Here is a 19,545-nt window from a genome sequence, read left to right on the forward strand (position 1 = left end):
CATGCAGGTTTTTTGAATGCAGTATAAATGTGTTATTTTCTCCAATTCTAAAATGTTGTGTTTGAATATTTTTGCATACCGGGGTCCCTAAACAGTCTTGAATTATATAAATTGGGTATCACTGTAAAGCTGAGACTTGTGGATCCAATGAGCCCAACTGTATTCATGTGTGATGATGTTAGTCCCCATAGGAGACATTTCATTGTTGTGAAACCATTTTTTTAAAAACATGACCTCACTGTATAAAATGACCTGTAGTGACCTCTACGATAATCACAGCCTCATGAAACTTTACAGTCACAAACTAGAGACCTGGAGCATTCAGAGGATGGATGGATTTCCTAGCTAGATTGACAATAAGGGGGTTTCTGAGCAGTTTTTGGAGAAATCTCCAAAATGTCAAAAGTTTTTTAGCACAGCATGGTTTTTTCTATGGTGTTCCTCAAGGTGTCTTAATGTGGTATTTTGGAGGGATTATTGATCACTTCTATCAAATCTCGAGTGGTAAAAAATGATAAAAATATGTAGCACCAAATCTGTGTAACAAATGATATCAACCCAAACATTGCTGCAACAATTTATAAGACATAATAGAGCATGGGAATGACCATCATATACTTCTATCATAATGTTCTAAATCTTTATACACCTTTACAATTAATTTTAATGAATTCATTAATTAAATCATGTTTATTTCTGATTTATGACTAGATCAACTTGACACATGATGTTCACCACTTCTATGTGACGTCTACTGTTGACCTGCTATCTCCCCCTAAAGACCCCCTGTATCCCCCTAAAAAAGACAAAAACGGCTCTATTGTGGGTCTCAGAGTGTGAATTAATAGCTTTGCTTATAAATTACTATCTAATGTCATAGCTTTTTAATGACAACACAGAATGAGAATATAAATCATAATGTATTCCAGTGTTTTTGTTTTCCAGAAGCTGCCGTCATAGTTGTCTTCAAAAGTTTAAGCTGATTTTCAGCACAATAATTAGACATTTTTCAAATATATCAAATCAGATTTTTCACTATTGATCTAGTGCCAGTATCCTCAAAGTGGGAAAGTGATTTCATCTCATAGTCATCCATGCGACAGTACCACAATATGATCTATGCTCAGTTTACTCCACCGAACTACCAACTCTGGATTTTATAACCATTAGCAAAAGTGTCTCATAACAGCGAGGTTACAACACTGGTGATAAATGCCTCTCTGCAGTCATAATGAATCTGGTGACAACAGAGAAGAGGCGTATAAATCACTCTAGAGGCCTATCATTAGTGCTGGACTGAGACAGCAATACAGCCAATCAATGCATCTGAACTCTGGCACACAGATAGTAACTGCTGCCTTTAGGACGGCCCAAACTAAAAGATTTTAGCAGATCTTAACAGATGTGTAAAATGTGAGTGAGCCCACACATAACGACATGTTACGTTAAATTTAACAGTTTTGTTCCTATAGTGTGTGGAGAGCAACGATTTGGCCAAAACAGCACACCACACACTAACAGATTCATTCATAAACAACAAGGACTAAAAAAAACGGAAATATCACAAAATCTCTCGCAATCAAACGTGAAAACAAACATGGCGGACGACGGGCAGGAAGAATTAGCGATGTTAGTTCTTACTCTGTACTGAAAATTCATGAAGGATGGATGAATGAAGTCACGTTAAATAAACACTTGTGTTGTTGTCACAAATCAACAAGTTGGTCCTCCATTTCTGAGCTCCACCTTACTACTACTTTATGCTTCACGTTTTGCATTAGCTCATGCGTTAGCCACGGCCGCCATGACGGCGATGGTTGTCCTTCTGCTTCAGTCAGCTTGGTTTTCAATGGGCTATTGTTCATTCCCACATGACTGCGTATTCGGCTGTCCTCAGGGTTCCCCACACACAGCAGGACTTCCGATCGTAAATATTGAACAAGTTTAATATAGGGCTGTCAACGTTTACGCGATAATAACGCGGTAGCTGGAGAAACCATACAGAGCACAATAACATCAAACAGTATGTACATGCAACCAATGATTAGCTCAACAATCGGCAAGATGGTAACGTTTATGGGCTGTTAATTAATGGCTTGAGTCCTAATATCTTATTGAAACTATACGGAGCTTCAACAAGCCGTAAATCAGTATAAAAAATGGTGATATGGGGATTGAGAATGACATCGAGTGTCTCATAGTCACAGACAGCGGTCTGGCTGTGAATCACGGAGAATTGTGGCTTTCAGATCTTGAGCTTTTTTTTTTTATTTGCAGCATCTGGAGATATCTGGAACTCTGAGCTTGAGCGGTTGTGGGTGAAAAACAAGATTTTACTGCTGCTGTCAAGAGCCAAGACACGATAAAGTTTAAATGTGACGAAGGCTGTTTGGCAAACAGTAAACTGATTACAGAGCTCTGAACTCCAAGAGTTTGATTTGAGAGAGAACTTTATTCACTTGGTGCCATGACTGTTTGTATTACGAATAAACTAGGGCTGTCAATCGATTAAAATCTTTAAATCACGATTAATCGCACAAATATACATCAAATACACAAAATACAGAAAAAGAATATATTGAATATTTTTTCCTGTATTGCACAAGCCTTGTACCAACAGACAGAGAGTGGGAGAGGTGTTAGGGGAACAGGTGAGCTGCAGGCAAACAGCCAAGGAGAGTGATTAACAGCTGCAGCAGGTGTACGATCACTCCGCCGTCTGACCCGCGCAGCCCCCAGGGCTCAGCTGACCAAACCCCCCTCCATATCCCCATCACCATAAAACAGGATACACTGTGTGAGAACCACAGACAGGAATAACAGGTGTCTGCTCTACCAGACCACTAGATGATTTGTTTCATTTAATAGACCCTTTTACAGTGCAAACATAGATGACGTAGGTAGGTGTGCGCATGTAGTTTGGCAACAGAAGTACAGCGGCTTGCAATGGCTTGTCAAGCTATGCAAGGGCATGAACTACCTACCAGGGATCGCGAATGCAACCTAACCAAATTGACTTTCCAGATCCATGTGCTATCAGTGAGTGGGTGGAAGACATTACCAAGTGGCCCAGTATTCAGTCAGTCCAGATATATATAAACCAGGGCTGTCAAAGTTAACGCGATAAAAATGAAGTGAAATTAATTAAGACTTTTTGAGACCTATCGAGACATGCAGACACCCTGGTCCAACTACTACAGTATGAAGTAAAACAACATAAAGTTCAAAGATAAAAGTGATCTTGAGTCAAGGTATAAATTATGTTCTGCAACTGGGACATGGTTTTTGACAGACAAATCTTTTCACCTGAGGATAAAACAGTAGAAGAGCTACACAGCTGCTCCCTTCCACCTACTCGAACAGTTTTAATGCTCTCTCTCTCACACAGAGTAGACCAGAAGCTATAAAAGGACTCCTCCTCTCACAGAGCAAAACAAGCAGATCCCTCCCTGAACACAACAATCACTGTAGTTATAGCTTCCCTGTGTTTCCCCCTCCCTCCTACTCCAAATCCATCAGTGTCTCATCAGCCCCACCACTCCCCTCTAACTCTCTTTCTGCTCTCCTCCCCCCTATAACAGCCTCCCACCCTCTCCCTGTATGCCTGGCTGAGCAGTGAGAAAGCCTGTCTGGTCAGCGGGTCAGAGCCCGGCTGATAAGCTCTGGATGAAGCTGCTGTCCTCTGGCCTCATTCAAGTACTGCACATGGGTGGTCCCGTCCACGCTCAGAAAAAGACACCGTCAGTCACAACAACAACACTATTTGGCTGTAATGATACAGTCGGGGCTGAGACAGTTCGAACCAAATTTATAAGGGCAGCGAATTTGTTAAGAAACATGCTTTTTGATTCTGCTTATTGATTCCTGGAAACAATTCTAAAAGCTTTTACGAACGGGGGAGTGACGAATAAACGACACGAAACTGTGAAATACTCGCCTGCGAATATTATACGTCTAGGGCTTTATTTTGTTAAAGGTAAGAACGGAAGGAGTGGATCTGGTATGCGCTGCCTTTCTCTCGGTTGATAATAAAGTTGACATTCTGGTTCGGACAACGGAGCCTCTGTGTTGTGGTTTCATGAATATAGACACAACTCAATGCGTTCCGCACAATGTGATCGATGATGCCTTAGGGCAAAAGCTCAGAAAATCGTCCTTGTTCTGAAAAAAAAAGTCGCTTTTTCGCCACTTAATATTTGTGTTCTGTGTGAAAGTACTCATGACAAAAACAACGGTTTGAAAAAGCATATTAGGGGGGGAAATAATAGCACAAACATTTTCTGTCATCTTGGTGATTTACAAAATGTATTATCGACACAGTGGTGACCTCACATCAAGTCGTCTATCGCTGATCTGCCTTTTTTTTAAGTTATAAGTGACAGCCACCACTACTTTGCAAACACCTCATCAGCATCGGCCACGACAAAGAGCATGCACCACACATTTCCTCCCTCCGGTCTAATGGTTTTCTGTCTGTGGCTCCAATGAGACATACCTCGCATAACTAGAATACACCAACAACACTCAGCCAATGTAAACACACTTCAAAGAGACAAAATAAATCTTTATGGCACCAGATGATTCATTTCAGAGAGCTTTTTACCTCATTACCAACTTGTAACAAGGCAAATTAACCCATGTAATTACTTGTTAGCCTTCAGCTGATTATAGAAAACTAAATGTGGTGAAGAAGACCATCCAGTTCTGCTCTTGTTCACAAAATCATCTCCTCTATATAAAAACAAATATTTACAAAAGACAAGTTCATGGACTGAATACAGACGTGTTTTCTGAATACTTTTATTCAGTTACCACAAGTTGGAGACCTAATAATAACCGTTGCTGACTGGGTGTCTAATGAAATAAGTTTAATTAATGCATAGAAACTCTCTTATTCACATGCAGGCCACAATGAGTACAGCTGATGACATTTCTAGAATTGAGGCAATAAATAGCCTCTAAATGATGGCTGGTAACCTGTCAGAACAACAGTACACATAGTTACCAGCCAAGGCAAAAAAAAAAAAACATTTAACATTACCAGGCAGTAATTCCTCACGCTAGATTTTGGGGGTGGAAAAAAAACCAATTCACCTATAGTATGTATCACAAATTATTTTATTACGATTTTGAAATAGATTTTTTTAATGCCAGAATCGATATATTTGCTTCATTTGAGTCTATGCGGAGGTAGAAGGAAGTTAGTGCTGATCCAGTAAAGGATGGAAACACTTTGGGTTTCACACATTAAAGGAAAAGCAGAGCTAGACATCATGGCTAAAGCTGCATGCTAACTCTGTCACGGACAGGAAACGTTATCGTATTGCGGTAACGTGCGGTCAGGCCGGCTGTCGCTCTCATCTCCGTGGTCAAATGGGCCGACGCTTCAACTGTAGAGCACCCATATACTGACATTTATGTTAAATGCATTCAAACGGCCCCGATGGAGCTGACCATGGATGTATAAAGAGAACGGAGCTGACGGGAGAGCTAGAGACCACCTTGGAGAAGTAAGAGGAAGTAGACACGTGGGACTACGTCCGGTTTTCAAAATAAGGTGTCAACAAAGGGAACTGAATATACAAATACATATATGGAAATAAGATTGATTGGATTATATTCACCAGATGTATAAAACATTACATGTCCCTTATAAATAAAAAAGTAAATACCACTAATTTGTGAGGGAAAGGTATTTATTCTTTGATTTTTGGGTTGCTGGAAAAAATCTAATAAATAATGCTTGACAATGACTGATATATTTGACTTCAGGACATCTCTGACTACATACTTGCTGAAAATTAAACATCTTTACTGTATTAATTTAGATATTTTCCAAAGTAAAAGTCCCTAGAAGTGTATGATTCAACTTTTTCCCATGGTCTAGAGTTAAAAGAAATAAAAAAATCCCAATAAATCGTAATATCAAATCGCAATACTTAATACATCACAATACATATTGAATCGGCACCCAAGTATCGTGATTGTATTGAATCGGGAGATAAGCATATTGTCCCAGTCCTATTGGATTTAATATAGAGCACGCTTTACCTAAATGGTCTCTTGAGGTGGCGTTCACCAAAACTGAGAAATTAATACACAGAGGTATGAGCTCTTCACTGAGACAGTGATTTAGAAAATGAGATGCCAAAAAGCAGACAGCAGTATTCAGGTTACCATTGTTGTTGTTGTGGTGTTCTTACATTAGCTTGCTGGTGCTGAATCAGGGGGGATAATTAATAGCCTGTTCTCTCACTACTGCAAACACACTTAGGACAGCACCTCTCTCCCAGCGTTTCCCAGATTTATAAAGTGCTGTGCAAACATACTGTACACTGTGTGACCTTGGAGCTACTGACATAACAACCATCGGCCAGCTCACAACAGTGGTGGAAAGTACACAAGTACTGTATTTTAAAGAGCGGGTCCATCTGCATTCTGTTCTGTCTTTGTCAAATGGAAAAAGTGACGTAGGTTACCAAAGTAAGCTAATCAATACGTTTATTAATAATATGAACGCTAGCACTAGCTGAGTCAACATTAGCCGTGCTAAGTTCAGAAATAACTGAAAGGGTTAGTTTTGATTTTTTTAAGAGGGGTTGTATGTATACTCCTGTGTTCTGCAAGGGAAAATGACTGTTTTCAGTTCCCCATCGGAAAGGGCTGTCTGACGGCGAGGTAAAGCAGTTGTGGACGGGAGCAGCAGAAAAAATAATTTTTTTTAGCCGCCTAAAAAAATAACGGTTTAAGTGTACGCTATATTTCAAATATTTTCACCGCTTCACCTCGCCGTCAGACAGCCCTTTTCGACGGGGAACTACAGCCGTTATATTGCTGTCTTTAAAGCTACCAGACCAGACTCTGTTCACAAAAAAAATATGTAAAATAGGTACTTTGACCAAAATTTGAATGCTCAGGTTTGAATACATAAGAAACACCACTGGGAAGCTACAGAATGACATAAAAACCTAAAATAATAATAATCAACCCACTTAAACTTGTAATGGAGTATTTTTGACATTGTTGTACTTGAGTAAAAGATCTGAATACTAAAACAGTGTATCTGTGTCACTCTCAGCTTCAGTTTAAGACTGAGTGGGCCTGCTAACATCTGTCTACTATTACAGTGAATTAGAACTGGTGGTTACACTTCAAGTTCACATGACATGAAACTGCATCGACAAGCCGATGTTAATATTATGAGATCTCAAAAGTAACAGGTTAACAACAGATTTCCTTGATTACATGCAATTTTTAGGCTGTAGCGGGCTCAGTTTTAAAGCTAGAGTGAAGATACTGGTATCATATGAAACTAAAAAAACTAAAGAATCCACTGGTAACAATGATGTCATACTAGCTTGTCAGAAATAAATAAATAACGCTCCAAAGTTACGCTAAATTTTGGGGAGGAAAAACTGTCATGGCCATTTTCAAAGGGGTCCCTTGACCTCTGACCTCCAGATATGTGAATGAAAATGGGTTCTATGGGTACCCACGAGTTTCCCCTTTACAGACATGCCCACTTTATGATAATCACATGCAGTTTGGGGCAAGTCATAATCAAGTCAGCACACTGACACACTGACAGCTGTTGTTACATGTTGGGCTGCAGTTTGCCCTGTTATGATTTGAGCATATTGTTTTATGCTAAATGCAGTACCTGTGAAGGTTTCTGGACAATATCTGTCATTGTTTTGTGTTGTTAATTGATTTTCAATAATAAATATATACATACATTTACATAAAGCAGCACATTTGCCCACTCCCATGTTGATAAGAGTATTAAATACTTGACAAATCTCCCTTTAAGGTACATTTTGAACGGATAAAAAAATGTGCGATCAATCGCAATTAACTATGAACAAACATGCGATTAATCGTGATTAAATATTTCAATTGATTGAAGCCCTAAAATAAACACATATTTAATAAGATAATGCCTAATTTGCATATTATGTATACATAAACGTCCATTTTCAGAAAACTTGTAATAGAAAAAATAAATATCTAATATTAATATCTTATAATAATGTAAGTAATCAACTGGGGACGTTTCATAGTGATCTCTATTCTATATATATTTTTTATCCTATTCACCTGTAGTGTGTCAACATGAAATGCATGAAACAAACTTCCTGCACAAAGGAGCAACTTCTTGCACAAAGGAGCAACTTCCTAGCGAGTTACCACGGAGACAAAGTGTGAATCACGACCAAACTCTTCTCCATGTGTCACCAACACTTGTGCAAAGAGAGACAGATGACCTGGAGTGCAACAGCTGCTTGGATAGTCACAGATATGAGCAGTCAGCACTGAGTTGCCAAGTCTGTTTATTATAAGCGACTTTGGGCTTCTTTTCCTGAAAAGTCGCTTACAAATATTGGTAGTCGCGGGTTGCGTTTTTTTTTTATAGCTTGTTTCTAAAGTGTAGTTGCTTATTTGGGTTTGCTCCGGTTTCTCTCCAACTATTCGCAGGCAATATGCCGTAATTGTAAGTGTGATATACGAGCACATCATGCCGATCTGGCTCAACATGTTAGCACTAAAAAACATAAAAGAAACACAGCATCATTCTCTTTAATGAGGCTTACCGACACTGGATTCACGGTCTTTGGAAAAAAATAAAACGTAATGCAAAAATTAAATTAAATGTTCAACTTGTTTAAGTAAGAAAAATGTAAAGTTACAAGCTAAAAATGAAATACAAAAATGAAATAAAATGTTTTACTACTTTAAGTTTAGTTTTCAGCAAAACACGGCCCAGTATTATGATGTCACTGGAAGTCAGGAGGGATGCGAGAGAGACAATGGGAATTTATTCTGAATTTATATAACTGTTTCTTTATATAGATGTATATATTTTTTATTCTCATTTATTTTATTTTTATTACTTTATTAATGTACCCCTTTTAGTATGTATATGCTGTTGATGTACTTTTATTTTCTAAAGTAAAATAAATAAATAAATAAAAAAGAGAGCTGATGAAAATTTATATTACTTTTCCTTTATATAGATGTATATATTTTTTTATTCTTATTTATTTTATTACTATAATAAAAAGAAAAAGACAGAGAGAGCGATAAGGACGTTCTGTCAAATAAGTAGTTATTTTTATTTATTTATTTACTTTATTGATGTACCCTTTTTTGTATGCATACTATTAATGTACTTATATTTTCTAAAATAAAAAAAGAATAAAAGTCGATGAGAACTTATTCAGAATTTATAGTTCTCTTTCTTGATATAGATGTATATATTTTTTATTCTCATTTATTTTCATTTATTTTTTTACTATAATAAAAAATAAAAATTCAATGCAATGCAAAAATGAACTGAAATGCATGCAGTCCAAAATAAATTCATACATATATATGAAGTGCCTCTCTCTTTCTTATATTGTGGTAGGTAAGGTCGCTTCTTTTGGGCTTTTTTGGGGGGAGAGTTGCTTCTTTTGGGCTTGTTTCTATAAACCTGGTTGCTTGTTTCTCTGGCAGTCAGTGACAGGTTAGTAATGTTCAGTCAGGAGCAGAGCTAAGAGTCCAACACATCATCCCTCACTCCCTCCCTTCACACAAGGCAAACAATAAAGTTATTATGCTTTTTTTTCTTCCTCTGCCTCTCAGTTAATCCATGCTGGGAGATTTTAACAACAGAGTTTTGTTGTGTGGCCCAGATTAACTTTCAGCAGCAGCACAAGTTGTGCTCAAACTACAGGAGTTAAACTATAACACAAAGTGTGAGTAAATAAAACTACTTATACTCACTTTTAGTCAGGTACAGCAACACACACTATCCACCTGATCTCATGTCGGAAACGCAGCAGGAGGACGAAGAGAAGAGGAAAGAAAACTGCAACAAAGTTGCTTCCGCGAAGAACTTAAACTCACTTAAACTCGTCGTTACGTCTTTGTGAAACACCGGACCCGGTGACGGTTAACGGACGGTAACATATAGGCTGTGTATATTCACAACTACGGAGAAAGTGCCGTCGCTTCTTTGGGCTGTAAATACAAAGTGTGTCGCATTCCTTCAGCAAAACGCGGCCCAGTATCATGACGTCACCGGAAGGAGGGAGGGAGGAGAGAGAGACGATGAGGATTTATTTTACTTTTTCTTGTGTTCTTCTATTGATGTACTTTTATTTTCTAAAGAAAAAAAAATTAAAATTAAAAAAAATTAAATAAAAAAGAGAGCTGATGAGAATTTATTCTGAATTTATATTACTTTTTCTTTAAATAGATGTAAATATGTTTTATTCTTATTTATGTTATTTTTATTACTTTATCAATGTACCCCTTTTTGTATGCATATACTGTTGATGTACTCTTATTTTCTAAAGTAAAAAAACAAATAAATAAGAGAATTTATATAACTTTTTCTTTATATATATTTTTTATTCTTATTTTTTTTTTTTTTTACTATAATAAACAATTTAAATAAAAAGGAAAGAGAGACAGATTAGGACGTTAGTTTTCTATCAGAAACCTTTTGTCCTGTTAAATACGTAGTTATTGTTATTTATTTACTTTATTAATGTACCCCTTTTTGTATGCATATACTGTTGATGTACTTATATTTTCTAAAATAAAAAAAAAATAAAATAAATTAAAATACAAAAAGAGAGAGCCGATGAGAATTTATGTTACGTTTTCTTTATATAGATGTATGTATGTTTATATGTTTATTCTTATTTATTTTATTTTATTTCTTTACTATAATAAAAAATAAAGCTCTACCACTGCACCATTGAGCGGCCATTGTCAAAAAAGCTGCAGTTAGCAGAAGGCTTAACTATTTGTAACCCTTTCTCTCCATCTCCGAAACGCAACGCCGATATTGTACGACTCTCTTTTTGACTAACTTTACTGGAGGATAGTTAACTATAGGCATCCAAAGATTTATATGGCCTCAATTTGGCTGGCTACTGAGCTAACTTAGCTTGCTAATTCCGCCACGCTTTCATGCAACACAGAAAATGAGCCGAACGTTGTCACTCATCATTTTGGTCTTTGGAGAATCACTAATCGACATTTTTCATTTCATATACCAAACAAGTAATCGATTAATCAAGAAAATAATCAACAGATTAATCGACAATGACAATAATCGTTAGTTGCCGCCCTCATGTATTATTTTTACGGATTAGCTTTTACATGACATCACATGACAATATGACTCACTTTGTGGCACAATAGGCTATGACACTAATTATTGCTATTTATAGCAGTCTGATGAAGGCAGGCTGCTGTGAAATACCATGTCTGCCTGCTAATATAAACAGATCCATCACCAAAGACATTACACACATTACACACAGATAGGAAGGCAAGGCTACATGCCAAAACACTTGTCTTAAAGACAACAACACTTTGGACACGGAAGTGTTTTAATCTCATACTTTAACGCTGCTTGCAAAGAGAGAAAAAAATATTGACACTGTGTCCCGTTCTGTTACCCATGATGCCAATCCAAACAGCTAAAATAGTGGCATAGTTTTAACACACTAGCGCTGCAACTAACGATTATTTTCATTGTCAATTACTTTATGGACCAATCGATTAGTTGTTTGATCTATAAGCCATGGTATTAGCCAGGTACTACTACTTTAGGTAAATCATTGAATGCATGACTTTTACTTGTAACAGAGTATTTCTGTGGTATTACTACTTTTACTTAAGTAAAACATGAATACTTCTTCCACCTCTGCTTGTTGGCATACTGACTAATATGTAACATCACAGAAGTTATTTCAGTCTATAAATGAGCGAATAAACCTGCTGCTTTAAATCTTATGATAACCCCCCTAGATTCTTTTTCCTCTTTCATAGTAATTTAACATCAAAACATACATTAAAACACAGTTTATAATAGGAATTCTTTGTCAAAGCCAGCCTAAGTGAGTAGTGTGAACCACCTCCATTTGTTTCACTATCTACACTATCTGACAGACTACAAGGTGTCAGCTTCAATAGGGAAAAGGCCTGTTGACATTCCTCTGAGAGTAAAAATACAGCAAGAACAGGTCCGCTCAACGTATCGGAGCCAGACAACACACAAACCTGCCAATCGCGAGGCCGAGTTCAAACAAAGCATGCAGTGTTGCAGCCAATGAGGGCTGACTTCCAGAAGCAGGTTGTGGAATGTGGAAAGGTCAATGATAAAGAGAGAGAGAGTGAGAGAGAGCGCTACGTAGATCACACAAGCTAGCTCACACATATTTCAGCACACATAAACAAACAGACCTTTGCTTGCCCTCCACTTACTGACTGGAGTATCTAGTTCAGAGAAGTCAAGTTTACTGGAAGGAGTTCATGAGCTACCTGCAACTTCAAGGATTACCTTTCTCTCCGCTCTTCCTTCCTTCCTGTCACACATAATACATCTGCCTTTCACAGGTGTATATTGTTACCTGTACTGCAGCGGTGGAAGAAGTATTCAGATCCAGGAAGTTAAAGTTAGCAATACCACACTGTAAAAATACTCCACTACTACTAGTAAGAGTCCTGCATTCAAAGCCTTACTCAAATAAAACTATGCATCAGCAAAATGTACTTAAAGTACTAAAGTTAGAGAGAGACGAATCAGGGCTCCAGACTAACCATTTTCATTGGTGGCACTGGTGCGCCTAACTTTTTAATTTGAGTGCACCAGCACATAATTTAGGCGTTCCCAAAACTGCACCTTTTGGCATAGCAATTATACAAATTAAGCGTTTTGTCAGTTCCCATAGGCCTACACTAGAGATGTCACCATACCAGGAATTTAGTAGTCGATACCAATACCAGTGAAATTCCACAATTCTCGATAACAATTCAATACCAGTAAACACTGGTAAAAAATAAAAAGTAAAACAATAAATAAATGTCCACGGAGCTGACAGCCGCCCGCCCGCTCTTTCTCTCTCCTCCCCGGCTCTCTGAAGCTCTGCGTATGCCCGGACACCGTGTAACACCGGTAACACCGATCACTGCAGCAAGCCTACTGTTCACTTGTGGTCCGATCACTCAAACATATGTTAATGCCAGATCTCAACAAGGCCATTGAGACACACACTCTCATTTTCAAGAGAGACCTGATAAAACTTGTTGGCCACATACAGGGGGACACCTACAGGGGACATTTTGTGGCCATGGGCCATCGGGCATCCTAATCCTAAAAGTAACTAAGGTTGTCAGATAAATGTAGTGCAGTAAAAAGTACAATATTTACCTCTGAGATGTAGTGGAGTAGACGCATGAAGTAGCATAAAATGGAAAAACTCAAGTAAAGTACAAAAACCTTGATTTTTTACTTAATTACAGTACTTGAATATGTAAATTACATTCCACCACAGCTACTCAACTACTCTCATCATAACTTATTGCAGAATGATGATGTCAGTTAAACATCAAACATACTGTAAAACACATGAGTCAGTGCAGCACCATCATTACTTGCTGATGGCATGTTGTCAAAAACAGACAATGAGGTGATGTCGCTGTGAAGAGGTCAAACATCCCATCAATCTCCCCTGTCATTTCTGAGGCCAGTCTTCACTCCATCAGCTGCTCTGAGATTTACTGTCTACAAGGCAGTTCTTAAATTTAGCACCAAATCTGTGTAACAAACGGTATCAACCCAAAAATGTAACTCTTGAGACATAATACAGCATGGGAATAGACATCATATGCTTTGATCATAATGTTCTAAACCCTCATACACTTTTACAATTAAATTAAATAATTCATTAATTTGTGTTTATTTCTGATTTATGACTAGAACGACTTGACACACAGTACTGAGCAGCATCTCAAATGAATCTTCAGGTTCCCAGCTTTCAGATGATGTACACCACTTCTACGTGACGTCTACTGTTGACCTGCTATCTCCTCCCCTAAAGACCCCCTGTACCCCCCTAAAAAAGACAAACAGGTCTATTGTGGGTCTCAGAGGGTTAACAGCACTTGATCGTGGATCCTGATCAATAGCAGCGACAGAGCACTGCAACAAGAGTCCTGCTTGTGTCATCCAGACTATTCCAGAGTTATGAGAGTGCAAAAAACATTAAGCAGCTTTTTTTCCCTCCCACTACAACATACTGCCTTTCACTAGCATTGCAACACCACCAGTACAACTGAGGTGAAACGCAGCCAACATCCAGAACTCTCTCTGTATTGTGTGTGTGTGTGTGTGTGTGTGTGTGTGTGTGTGTGTGTGTGTGTGTGTGTGTGTGTGTGTGTGTGTGTGAAACCTCCGTATCATTGGGAACATGCAGGCACAAGCTTGATTTTTCAGGCGAGATTAAAACAAGGGTACATGCAAACACAAGAACAAAACTCCTCAATCTGTGCAAAGTAAAAGACACACAGAGAGGAACAGCACAGAGTTTACCCGAACAAACAGAGTACTATTATAGTATTAAAATTATGACTCATTATAGATTAATAGACGATCATTTTCTTGATTCATCAATTAATCTATAAAATGTCAGAAAATAGTGCCATCACAATTTTGTTTCTTTATAGTGCTTGTTCTGTCCGACCAACAGTCCAAAACCAAAAGATCTTCAGTTTACAGTAATATAATCAAGAGAAAAGAAGCAAATCATCACTTTTGAGAAGCTTACACCAGAGAACAACAAATTAAACAGTTAATCGATTATCTAAACCACACGATCTCTGTCAGAACAGAAGATGAATAATAATGTCTCTGTATGCTCTAAATCAAATACAGGAATCTTATCATTGACATTTTGCTAGGGACGCACCAATACTGGATCGGATATCTGGCCGATACTGATTCAGATAGCTCGATCGGATATCGGTGACAATGGGGCCGATCTATTCAATTCAATTCTATGTTTGTATACTATATACATTATATTCTGTAATTTGAATTTCTGTTTTAGTTGTGACTAATTTGTTGCTGCATTAAAAAGGTTTACACTTGAATTGTAATTCCTGTTAATTTTGAAGATTTTTTACCAAGTTGCTGGTGTACAATTTATTATTTTACAATAAATAAAAATTATATATATATTTATATCTATGTATTTATTGGTCACATTTTGTTTTACAAAGTTAAGAAAGCAATGTTTAAGTCAGGCCTGTTGTTGCCTTACACATAAAAGATTGATCCCAGTCACTTCCACACTGTGAAACATACAGCTTATTGATTAAGTCCAGGTATCGGTATCGATATCGGGACTGAAAAAGTCAGAAAAAGTCATTGAATCGTATCGCTCTAGTTGAGCCAAATATGTCCTTGAATTGTATCGGAACCATGGAAAGTGATACGTATGGTATCGTTGTAAAAACGTATTGTTACACCCCTACTGAATAACTCGCAAAGCGTGATATAGAGATGGGGGTTGATTTCACTGCTGGGGTGTGTATATGTGAGATAGAAGAGTGACCCCTCCATACAGCTCTGGCATCCCAGGAATGTGTGGTGTGCCCAGCACTAATCGCACAACCTTGCTGACAACTAACTGCACGCAAACTCTCTTTTCCACTCACTCACGCACACAAACGCACTGCAGACATATGAATAACACACATACATAAATGCCAGCTGAGAGAAAGGGAAGAGGAGGGAACAACATTAAAGACCAAAGGACGGGAGAAATGACTAGTGCAATAAAAAGTGGAGTCAAGGAGGGGAGGGAGCAACTTAATCTCAGACAGACAATATCCTCTTTCAGCCTGGCCAGACAGCATACGGCTGAAACACACACACACACACACACACCTGTTTCACAGGTGAAAACTAAAGTGTAACACGGTAGTGATTAGGGGTGGAAAAAAATAGCTTCACCTATACTACTTTTAATAGCAGAATCGATATATTTGCTTCAATTGAGTCCCTGCAGAGGTAGAAAGAAGTTACCGCTTATATTGTTGTAGTCTGAGTAACGTGACGTCATATCCGTTCCGTATCTGTCAACCAAAACAAATCACAGCGAGCCGAAACGATAAAGTAGAAAACGGCGGAGGGTCAGCGTGGATACGACCTGCACCCTCACATGTTAAATCCAAAGTGGTAAACACTACACATCCAGTAAAGTATGGAAACACTTTGGGTTTCACACATTGCAGGAAAAGCAGAGCTAGACATCATGGCTAAAGCTGCATGCTAACTCTGTCATGGACAGGAAACGTTACCATATTGCGGTAACGTGCGGTCAAGCCAGCCGTCACTCTCATCTCCGTGGTCGAATGGGCCGACGTTACAACAGTAGAGCACCCATATACTGACATTTATGTTAAATGCATTCAAACGGCCCCGATGGAGCTGACGGGAGAGCTAGAGACCACCTTGGAGAAGTTAGAGGAAGTAGACACGTGGGACTACGTCCGGTTTTCAAAATAAGGTGTCAACAAAGGGAACTGTATATACACAATACATATATGGAAATAAGATTGATTGGATTATATTCACCAGATGTATAAAACATTACATGTCCCTTATAAATAAAAAAGAAAATACCACTAATTTGGGAGCGAAATGTCTTTAGTCTTTGATTTTTGGGTTGCTGGAAAAAATTTAATAAATAATTCCTGACAATGACTTATATATTTGACTGCAGGACATCTATGACTACATACATGCTGAAAAATATTTTTACAGTATTAATTTTAAATATTTTCCAAAGTAAACGTCTCTAGAAGTGTATGATTCAACTTTTTCCCATGGTCTAGTGTTAAAAAAGTTTACAAAAATCACAATAGATCGTAATATCGAATCGCAATACTTAAAAATCGCATTACGTATCAAATCGTCACCAAAGTATCGTGATAGTATCGAATTGGGAGATAGATGAATCATACCAGCCCTAGTAGTGACTAACAGGAACCGGTTAAACGTAGCTGTACATGTGTATTATACTATCATTAATCAGTGGTGGAGGAAGTATTCAGATCCTTTACTTTCGTAAAAAGGCTAATACCACACTGAAAATACTCCACTACAAGTAAAAGTCCTGCATTCAAAACCTTACTTAAGTAAAAGTAATCATGAAATGTAATGTACTTAAAGGTCCCATATTGTAAAAAGAGAGATTTCCATGTCTTTTATATTATAAAGCAGGTTTAAGTTCTATATAAATACTGTGAAAGTATCAAAACACTCAATCCATGGAGAAATACACACAGCCCGTATTCAGAAATTGTGCGTTTGAAACAAGCTGTTAGGATTTCTGTCCATTTGTGATGTCACAAATGTACAATATTAGACCATTACACAGTTTTAAATGTTGCAGTGTATGTGAATGACACCAACTGACAGGATGTAAACATGGACCCAAGCTGTTTCCTAGCAACGCAATTCCGTTGCCATTCCGTTGAAAACGGAGCGTTTCAGACAGAGCATGAAAACAGGTATATTCAGACAGACAGTATGAGGAAAATAATGTGTTTTTTGAACATTACAGCATGTACACATGTTCTAGTAGAAACACAAAATACAAGTATGAACCTGAAAATTAACATGATATGTCCCCTTTATAGTAAAGTAAAGTAAAGTAAAGGAGTAGATACAGTACTTCATTCATTCATTCTCACTGTGCAATATCATTTTCCACTTGTGCAATTTTGTTAATAGTCTGTTTATTGTCAATACTGTATATACTGCTCCTATTTTTATACTTCCTTCTATTTAAATGGTTCATATTTTGTTACACTTTGTTTAGCTCTTTTTTACTGTGTAAGCTGATGCGTCTTGTTTTTTGCTGCTGTACACTGCACATTCCCCATCTATTTTTGGAATATCTTATCTTATCTTAATGTACTTAGTTACATTACCACCACTGTCATTAATAGGGAAATGAAGAGAAGTTGGCTGATAGCTGTGCAGACAGATAAGAAAAGCTAATGTTACCAGAACCAGCTTTTCTGCAGGATTTGCCATTAAGCCGTGCAGCGAGCTTAGAGGGTCTTAGAGCAGAGAAACACGTTAAACTAGCCTGTTATGTTCCCAGAGCTGCTGTTTATAACTGTTTAACAACTTTCACAAGTGACTCATCACCTTGTAACGTTACCTTTGGCTACTCCTAACTACTCCTCACACTCACAGTAAGGTTTTCTTCAAACACCACCGACACACAGAGAGAGAGAGAGAGAGATGGACCAGACCGCCTGGTGCTGTGGTGGTCTCCTCTAACAGACTGGAGTAGCAGCTAGCATTAGCCACCGTTAGCATCTAACCGGAGGAGCAGAGACGCGCCACAACAAACTACGAGCTCATTATTAAACCTAAATATGTCTCACTCACCCCGAAACTCACAGTGAAACGTTAGTTCAGCTGCCACCGCGGTGTGGCGGTTACCTCCCCTGTGTTTAGAGGAGCAGATGAAGGATAACTTTAGAGCAACAAACCGAACTGAAGTCTTTTACTTTCCCGACGCCATGTTGGAACTGGGGGAAATACTACATCCGGGAAACTGCAGCAGAGCGCCATGGCAACCGAGTCAGCGACGGGTCGCCAGGGAGACGAGAGAGAGAGAGAGAGAATTAGTTTTCTATTTATCATATATATATTTATATACATTTATTACATTTACCCTACCTATTTTACAAGTGCAGTTACCTCTGTTTATATTACATCTATTTTTATATTTTATAATTCTAGTGTAAAACTTCTGTTTATATTTATTTATTACATCTACTTTACCTGTTTTATTTGCTTTATAACTGTGTGTGTTTTACCTGTTATATGTTTTATCTGCTTCGTTTAATCTTGTCAAGTATTTGTTTTAAAGCACTGACTAGAAGTGGCAACTGTGAATCTCGTTGTATTTAATACAATGACAATAAAGCTTTCTATTCTATTCTATGTATTTTATACCTATATATATATATATGTATATATATATATATATGTGTGTGTATCTGTTCGATTAAAAGTAGTACTGTTTATTGGTATCATTGTATTGTTAACTAATGTAAAATAAAAAATAAAATAAAAAGTGAGGGTAGAATTACTTTTCTATTTACTATATATATATATGTGTATATATATATATACTGTATATATGATAAATAGTGTTATTTTCTTTTTTTCTTGTAAAGTTATGACTGTATTCTTGTAATATTACGACTTTTTTTCTCGTAAAATTATGAATTTATGCTCGTTATATTATATTTAAAGTAGTACTGTTTGTTGGTATCAAACTGTACTACTTTAAATATAATATAATATTATTATTATACTGTATATTATTTATAAATACATTATTATTTTTATTTTATTATTTTTTGCTATACGTAACTTGCTGTTTTCTTAATGGAGCTTTCCAGAAAAAAAGTATTTCACACAATTGTACTTGTACAACCGGTGTGACAATAAACATCTTGAATCTTGAAATCTCTTGGGTAACAGTATAAATATTGTAATGTCGTTTTTTTTTCAACATCGTTCAGCACTAATTTGTATATTAGCAGGAATGTAGCACAGCATGGAAGTGAAAGCAGTGGCCCCTGATAGGAAAGCCTGTCATGGTGGACCTTCAGGCTCAGTCTGCAGTAACGACACCACAGAGGAAGAGAGTCCTGTTGCCTTTAATGATG

General features: G+C 37.5%; 1 protein-coding gene across 3 annotated transcripts in view; it reads right to left on the reverse strand.

Moving 5' to 3' along the window:
• pak4 (p21 protein (Cdc42/Rac)-activated kinase 4) overlaps positions 1-18,449 on the reverse strand; it is a 29,707-nt gene extending 11,258 nt beyond the window's left edge. Inside the window, exon 1 of one of the 3 annotated variants that reach the window (XM_037775090.1) lies at positions 18,263-18,449. The gene's annotated coding sequence lies outside the window, so the exon portion shown is untranslated. Of the gene's footprint in view, positions 1-9,765; positions 10,048-18,250 lie in introns of those variants that run through there. The other 2 variants (XM_037775088.1, XM_037775089.1) reach the window with 2 other exon arrangements.
• Positions 18,450-19,545: the final 1,096 nt, after the last annotated feature.

The sequence above is a fragment of the Sebastes umbrosus genome, chromosome 7 (assembly GCF_015220745.1).
Source record: "Sebastes umbrosus isolate fSebUmb1 chromosome 7, fSebUmb1.pri, whole genome shotgun sequence".
Taxonomy (NCBI): domain Eukaryota; kingdom Metazoa; phylum Chordata; class Actinopteri; order Perciformes; family Sebastidae; genus Sebastes; species Sebastes umbrosus.